The sequence below is a fragment of the Bos grunniens genome, chromosome 6, assembly GCF_055505025.1.
Source record: "Bos grunniens cultivar Pamir isolate PY7600 chromosome 6, Bosgru_T2T1.0, whole genome shotgun sequence".
In the NCBI taxonomy this organism is placed as follows: Eukaryota; Metazoa; Chordata; class Mammalia; order Artiodactyla; family Bovidae; genus Bos; species Bos grunniens.
Window position 1 is genome coordinate 19,559,688 of NC_141170.1, and position 7,943 is coordinate 19,567,630.

General features: G+C 47.0%; 1 long non-coding RNA gene across 1 annotated transcript; it reads left to right on the top strand.

Annotated features, from left to right (window-relative positions):
• Window positions 1–3,934: 3,934 nt before the first annotated feature.
• LOC147370361 (uncharacterized) lies at window positions 3,935–6,178 on the top strand. The gene is made up of 3 exons (XR_015165218.1): window positions 3,935–4,282; window positions 4,717–4,839; window positions 5,348–6,178. It is a non-coding gene; the product is annotated as an uncharacterized LOC147370361 (long non-coding RNA).
• Window positions 6,179–7,943: the final 1,765 nt, after the last annotated feature.

The window sequence follows — 7,943 nt, forward strand, 5'->3', positions numbered from 1 at the left end:
AACCTGCCTGCCAATGCATGAGACATAAAGAGAAATGGGTTCCATCCCTGGGTTGGGAAGATTTCCTGGAGGAGGGCACAGCAACCCACTCCGGTATTCTTGCCTGGAGAATCCCATGGACAGAGGAGCCTGGCGGGCTACAGTCCGTAGTGTTGCAAAGACACGACTGAAGTGACTTAGCACGCATGCACCACAATCTGAAGGGAGCCACAAATGCCTGAGAGATTGCTCTCACTAAGGGATTTCTGCAATAGGAAAATCTTAATTTTTCTAGACAGAAAAGTGAAAATATTATTTTCTGATGATGCTCTGAAATCAGCTGTTGTCCTACAAGTGTTTGCAGTTGTAGACCCTGGTAAACCTTCCGTGAATCCCTAAAAACCCAGTGTCACAACTGAAGTCAATCCAAGGTCACACAGAAATGATGCCCCTCCACAATTATTGAGATTCACATGTACTGGTCCTAGTTTATTTGAAGGTTTTTATTTCTAAATCATGATCATCACAAAATTTGGGAGTCACTGAATCTGGGAGAAAATAGGGGGAAATCTTTGGACTTAGAAAGCTGGGTCCAAATCTACTTTATAAGATTATTGTGAAGATTAAATGAATCATAATAGTAAGTACTCATCTCATGAACACGTACCTCATATTGCATATGGAGCTAGATTGTGTTACATGTATAAGCTTAGCTAAGTCTCAAAGCAAGCACTGTGAACTATGCATTATTACACCCAGTTTCCCAATGAGGAAGTTGAGGCTCTGGGAAGTTGAAAAACTGGCCCAAATTGCACCCTCCCAAATTGCAGGGCTACGATGCTTGTGTTGGGTTGGCCAAAAAGTTAATTTGGGGTTTTCCGTAAGACAGGGGTTCACAAAAAACTCCAAACGAACTTTTTGGCCAACCCAATTAAAGCACTCTAGCTAGGATGTATGTAAGCTGGAAAGAAGTCTAATTATAAAGTGTCTCTGAAATGACAAGATCTATTAATATCACCATACAGCTTCCCTCCCGTGTGCCTGTATACTCTTATGTTATTAATATATTTTTATCTGGCATAGTGGATCCAACCAACTGAGATCAGGATCCAGGAACTCATCGGATCTCAACCATCATTTATGAAGTCAGTTTTCTTCACTTCCTCATTTATGTTTTACCAGTTTCCATATTAGTAACTCACATGTGGACCACAATGACCCACATCTCAGGATGTCACGAGAACTTACTCTTTAGGAAACTTGCAATGATCAATTTTTCAAATTGCCCAAATATTCCAGAGAAACGGGTGTGACTCTTGCCTCATGACAACAAGGGCATGGGTGAGGTGGGGTGGTTGTAGAAGCAATGTCATGACAGAGGCAGAAAAAGAGCCCAGACATCTGCTTTTCCACCTCCATGTCTGTGGCCATATGATCTCCTGGGAACTAGGTGCTTATGCAGGAATTTTTTTCTTATGGATTGCTGAAGGATATAAACCTGATTCAGATTGCAAAATTACTAAGTCACGGATACATACATATGTAAAATATCCAAACTGTAACCTTCCTCAATTAACTATACATTTAATTTTTAATGAGAATTTGGAGGCCCAGTGGATAGGACTTAGAACTTTTGCTACTGGGGCCTGGCTTTCATCTATGGTTGGGGATCTAAGATCTTGCAAGCTCCGTGGTGTGGATGAAAAAAAAACTTCTAAATTACTTAAGAATAGACAGATCTGTGAAAATTAGATACAAATTTCAGAATAATTCATTTGTACTTATTGCTTTATTGGAGGCACAATCTAAGCAGAAAATTCTAAGGGTTTTAATGTCATTTGCTTACTCAACGTTGATTGATGTGAGGGTGATTTGAGCTTCCATGAATGCAGTAGTAGTATAAACCCCATCTCTGGAGTTTATAATCCAGCAGGTGAGGCCAACAGGGAAGCAATACTAACAGATGTGGTTTGAGTTCTATCAAGTTCAGGATGCTGTGAGAGTCTGTCATGGGGAAATTCAGCTGCCTGGAGATTCCGGCAAAGAGTCTTTGAGGAAGTTAACATTTCAGCTGAGACAGGCTGCTGTTTCCTCTGGGTTCTATAACTGCTTTCCCATGCGGATTCTGACACTTGGAAATGTCAATGTCTCAGAGCTTGGGTGCTCACATGTAAAATGAGGATAATACCCACTTACTGGTGTTGTGGGAGTAAGTGAGAAGACAGGTAAAGCATCTCTCGCGGTACCAGGCGCAGGTAAAGCATCTCTCGCGGTACCAGGCGCAGGTAAAGCATCTCTTGCGGTACCAGGCGCAGGTAAAGCATCTCTCGCGGTACCAGGCGCAGCCAATCCCAAGTGCACGGCTGGGTTTCCCAGGTGTGCCCAGTCACCTCCAGCTCTTTGCAACGCCATGGACTGTAGCCAGCCAGGCTCCTCTGTCCATGGGATTTTCCAGGCATATATACTGGAGTGGGCTGCCATTTCCTCCTCCAAGGAATCTTCCGAACCCAGGAATCAAACCCAAGACACCTGCATTGCAGGCAGAATCTTTACCACTGTGCCGCCTGAGAAGACCAGTCCATGGAGTCACAAAAAGTCCAACAACTGAGCAGGCACCACGCAAGCACCACCACGCAAGTGGTGCTTGTTATAATGTTGTAGCCACATGTTCCAGGAAACAAACTCACTCAGAAGGACAATGCAGATAGTGGAGTGCAGTTTATTACACCAGTGGGGCCAAGGTAGAGTCTCCTCTTAGCCAAGGACCTCGACCAGTTTTTGTGAAAACCTTATATACCCTAAGTGTATGTGCCCAAACCCACTTCCCCAAATTCCCTGAAACTAGTCTGAACAAAGGAAAAGAAAGATTCAATCAAAGTTAACCCATGATTCATATGCCTTAAGCGTAGGTAGTTAACAGTGGACAATTATCAATAGGACTGTGGTCATACCCCAATAAGTATAATAGAATGTATGATTCTATTCGGTTACACAGATAATTAGGGTATTCTTTTAGGTGAGGGTTCCAGGAGCCTGGTTTTCTAGTTGGTATGTCATTTCCATAGATACTGGGCCATAGCTCAAAATCCACAGTCCGGCCCAAGATGGAGTCCTGCTTTCAAGATAGAGCCTGTTCTGTTTCCTCCTTAAATAATGAATTATCAGTGTAGGGATCAAAGGGAAACTGAAGAAAAATTTGGCCGACAGGTAAAGATAAATGCATCAGGAGGAAACTTGGCAAAGGATCCACATTCAAGGGACAGTCGCTACCCCTTATTTGTAAGGGTTTCAGTTCAGTTTAGTTCAGTCGCTCAGTCGAGTCTGACTCTTTGTGACCCCCATGGACTGCAGCACACCAGGCCTCCCTGTCCATCACCAACTCCCAAAGTTAACTCAAACTCATGTCCATTGAGTTGGTGAAGCCATCCAACCATCTCATCCTTTGTCATCCCCATCTCCTCCCGCCTTCAATCTTTCCCAGCATCAGGGTCTTTTCCAATGAGTCAGCTCTTCGCATCAGGTGACCAAAATAATGGAGTTTCAGCTTCAGCATCAGTCCTCCCAGTGAATATTCAGGACTGATTTCCTTTAGGATAGACTGGTTGTGAAGGAGGAAACAGACAGAGCTGGACTCCATCTTAGGCCTGTTCATGCTGATCATGCTCAGCCACCTCTCCAATGGACTCTGAACTCTGTGCTTAGTGCCTATGGAAACTACAATAGAAGGATAAGACGCCCTCTGGACAGGGGAGTCTTGAAGATCACATCCAGGTTAGTCATTGCCTAAGAAAACATACTCTAATCACCCCTCCCTGCCTCCGGACAGGTCATAAATTCTTATTGATTATTAACTGTTTGAACACATAACACATGAATGATGGGATTATTGTGATTGTATTTACCCGTCCTTTGTTTTATGTAAATCTCAAGGAAATTGGGGTGGTGGGTTCGGACATGTACACATGGGGTATAAAAGATTTTCACAAATGCTGCTCGGGGTCCTTGGCTAAGAGGAGTATAATAAACTCTCCTCACCAGTATAATAAACTGCACTCCACTATCTGCATTGTCCTTCTGAGTGAGTTTGTTTCCCGGAGTGCGTGGCTACAACATTTGGTGCATGGGCCAGAAAACTCCTCACTTTGAGGGGACAGGTCTCATTTGAGGCCACCCCACGGCTTTGTGGCTTGAATCTCCTAGAGGGGGGAAGGCGCCTCACCCCTCTGGAAGAATTCAGCCTTTCAACGCCCGGTTTCTTCGCTTTGGCAGGTAGTGAACGGCAGCAAGAGAACCGAGTGCTCAGGTGAGGAGGAACCCACCCGGCAGAGTGGAAGAGGGGGCCTGATCACCCCCCTGGGAGGGACTAGAAGGGGCATGGACCCACAGGGGCCTGGAATAGGCAGGCAGCAGCGATTGCTTGGTACACAGGTTGACGAGTGCGCTCGGGTTTAGGAAGGAAATTTGTGAAGGTCATTTAGGAGGTGTGTCCACGCTGTCTCAGGGAAAATTATTACCAGCGATAGCCAGGGGATTTTTAGGATAGAAAACTGGTCCTTGTATTCTCGTATTCTGCCCTCCCCCAGGAGGTGTCCCATCTGTTGTGAAATTTTTGACCCCCTCGGAATTGTCAGGCTAGAAGGAGGAGGATACATAAGCGAGAATGAATTGGCTTTTCCGGAGACGGCTTGGGATATAGGATATTTAACCCATTTGTGTTTTCATCCACACCTGATCAAGCCCACCAAGGCAGAACGGACTTTAAGGGAGAAACAGTCTTGGACCACGTGGTGTTCTGGTTCGGCTGTGCTGACCTGCAGGTGAAGACACGCCAATCCCCCTTCTCCCTCTGGGATCTGGCAGGTAAGGCTCTTCTCACCCCAATTAAGAAGGAGGCAGAATGGCAATTTAAGTGTCATTGAGTGGAAATATCAGAAGTACATAGGGTACTGAGAACTTCATAGAACGAAAAAGAAAAGTAGAAGAAGGTCCGAGAAGGTAAGCAAGATGGGAGGAAGTGAATCTAAGGCAACCGTATTGGAGTGCATGATTAAAAATTTAAAGAAGGGATTAGGAGGAGACTATGGGGTGAAGATGAAGCCTAACCGCCTCCACATACTCTGTGAGGTCGAATGGCCCCCTATGGAAGTAGGATGGCCGCCAGAGAACACCATGAACTTACAAATAGTGGAAGCAGTCTAGACAGTAGTCACAGGAGAGCCAGGACACCCGGATCAATATCCATATACTGACTCATGGCTAGGGTTAGCTCAAGATCCTCCTACTTGGACAAGGTTCTGTATCCAGAAGGGAAAGGGGAAAATATTAATGGCACAAAAATTCACTGATGATAAAAAAGGAAATTCTACAGGATTTGGACAAGGACGACCTGACCCCTCCCCCGTACTGGATAATGACGCACCTGCCTCCCAGTGCTCCACCATGACCGGAGGCCGCCTTAATGCCCCATCCAGGGCCAGGTGAAGTCCTGCAGCAGCTGTTGCTCCTCTGCCAGCTCTCCCCAAGGTTGTAGAGCCGCCACCTTGGCAGGCTCCGATTCTGGTGACAGAAGCCTCTGGCCAACACTTCCAGGATCCAGCTCCAGCTGAACTGCCCAAGCTATACCCCCACCTCTCCCGGTAAGTACTGACAAGAGGGGGAGGGAGATGTTGGAATTAAGCAGAGACTGCGCTCTGCCAGAGAGCCGGAGGGAACGAAAGAGAACAGACAAGAGATTTGCAATGTTAGCTGCTGCTCCGGGAAAGTCTATCTCGGGCCCTCCAGAAAACCTCATCTGCCCCAGGGACAGGACAGTCCTTCAACCGGTCCCAAAGGAGGCCCTGGACCCCGTTACAGCCAAACCAGTGTGCCTGGTGCCAAGCTTTTGGCCACTGGAAGAATGAATGCCCTAAGGCAAGGAAGGAAGAGGAAGCTCCCGCAGTTGTGGGGCTTGCTGACTTGGAAATTAAATAGGGCTGCTGGGGCTGAGATATCAGGTCCCTGAGAGCCCATGGTAACCTTAAAACTGGGGGACCAAAACATTGACTTCATGGTGGATACAAGAGCAGAACTGTTAGTAGTAACAAAACCTGTGGCACCACTGTCCAAAAAGACTACCGCTGTAACTGGGGTATCGGGAGAAGTGGTGATTAAATCATTTTGCCAGCCCAGAAAATGTCAGATGGGGGGCACCAAGTGATTCATGAATTCCTCTACATTCCTGAGTGCCCAGTACCCCTGTTGGGAAGATACTTGTTCTCCAAACTAGGAGCACAAGTGACTTTCTCCCCTGAGGAGAGGCTCACCTTCCGGATGGACACTATGACTTATTTGCTGTCTTTCTCAATACCACCCCAAGATGAGTGGAGGTTGCATGAGCCTCCAAAGGAAGAACCGGCTGGGCCAGAAGAGCGTGAGAGAGAGCTAACTCAATTATTCCCTGAGGTCTGGGCAGGAGACAAACCCGCCTCCCCCCAGGCTGGCTAAACATCAAGCCCCAGTGATACTAGAACTCAAAGCAGGCACCATCCCCGTTAGAAAGCGCCAGTACCCACTACCGATAGAGGTCTGGCCAGCATACTGCCCTACATCAATAGATTGAAACAAGCGGGCATTCTAGTAGAGTGCCAGTCGGCTTGGAATATGCTGATCCTGCCGGTCAAAAAGGAAGCAGGACAAGACTATAGGCCTGTACAGGATCTCAGGCTAGTCAACCAAGCTACTGTGACTTTACACCCCACTGTTACAAACCCCTATACCTTACTTAGCCTCCTCCTGCAGAGGCCTAAAGTTTATACTTGCCTAGATCTCAAGGATGCCTTCCACTGCGTACGCCTCGCCCCAGCGTCACAGCCCATCTTTGCCTTTGAATGGGAAGATCAAGTCGGGGGCACCAAACAACAGTTCATCTGGACTCCCCCACAAGGGTTTAAGAACTCCCCAACCATCTTTGGGGAAGCCTTGCTTCTGACCTGAACTCATTCCATCCGGAAGAGTATGGATGTTGGCTCCTACAATACGGGGGTGATCTGCTGCTGGCTGCAGAGACCAAGGAAAAATGCTAGAAAGGGACAAAAGCACTGCTCCAGCTGCTGATGGAAGCAGGTTACCAGGTGTCGAAGAAGAAGGCCCAGATCTGCAAGGAGGAGGTAAGGTATCTGGGGTTTGTTTTAAAGGACACAAGGTTCCAGACCCTAGTTGGGTCCTATATACTGATGGCACTAGCCTGATAAAACAAGGACAATGGCTGTCAGGTTAGCCAAAGCGGAAGGGGCCATCAAAACTGAAAAGGGATGGTGGGAATTGCCAAGTGACAAATTATTGGCACCAGAGGAGCTGGCACACAATCTGGTAAGCCAAACACACCAAGCGACCCACCTAGGCCATGCTGCCTGCTCACAGGTTAATGCTGCCTCTCGGGTATTCAGGCAAAAACCTCCAGGTATTCAGCTGAAAGGCACGCTGCCCTTTGAACACCTGGGAGTGGACTTCACTGAAATGAAACCTCACCGACTACGATTACCTGCTGGTCATGGTATGTATGTTCTCGGGATGGGTAGAAACTTTTTTACCTGGACTGAAAGAGCATCAGAAGTAGCTTGGTGCCTGCTTAGGGAAATAGTTCCCAGATTTGGACTTCCTACCAGCATTCGTTCAGACAATGACCTGGCTTTTTTTATGGTGGCTCAGAGGTTAAAGCATCTGCCTCCAATTCGGGAGACCTGGGTTCAATCCCTGGGTTGGGAAGATCCCCTGGAGAAGGGAAAGGCTACCCACTCTAGTATTCTTGCCTGGAGAATCCCATGGATGGAGAAGCCTGGTAGGCTACAGTCCACAGGGTCGCAAAGTGTCGGACACGACTGAGCGACTTCAGTTCAGTTCAGTTAGTATAACAAGTAAGCAAAACTTTAAACATCAAATAGAAACTGCACACTGCATATAGGCCAGAATTCTGAGATGGTGGAATG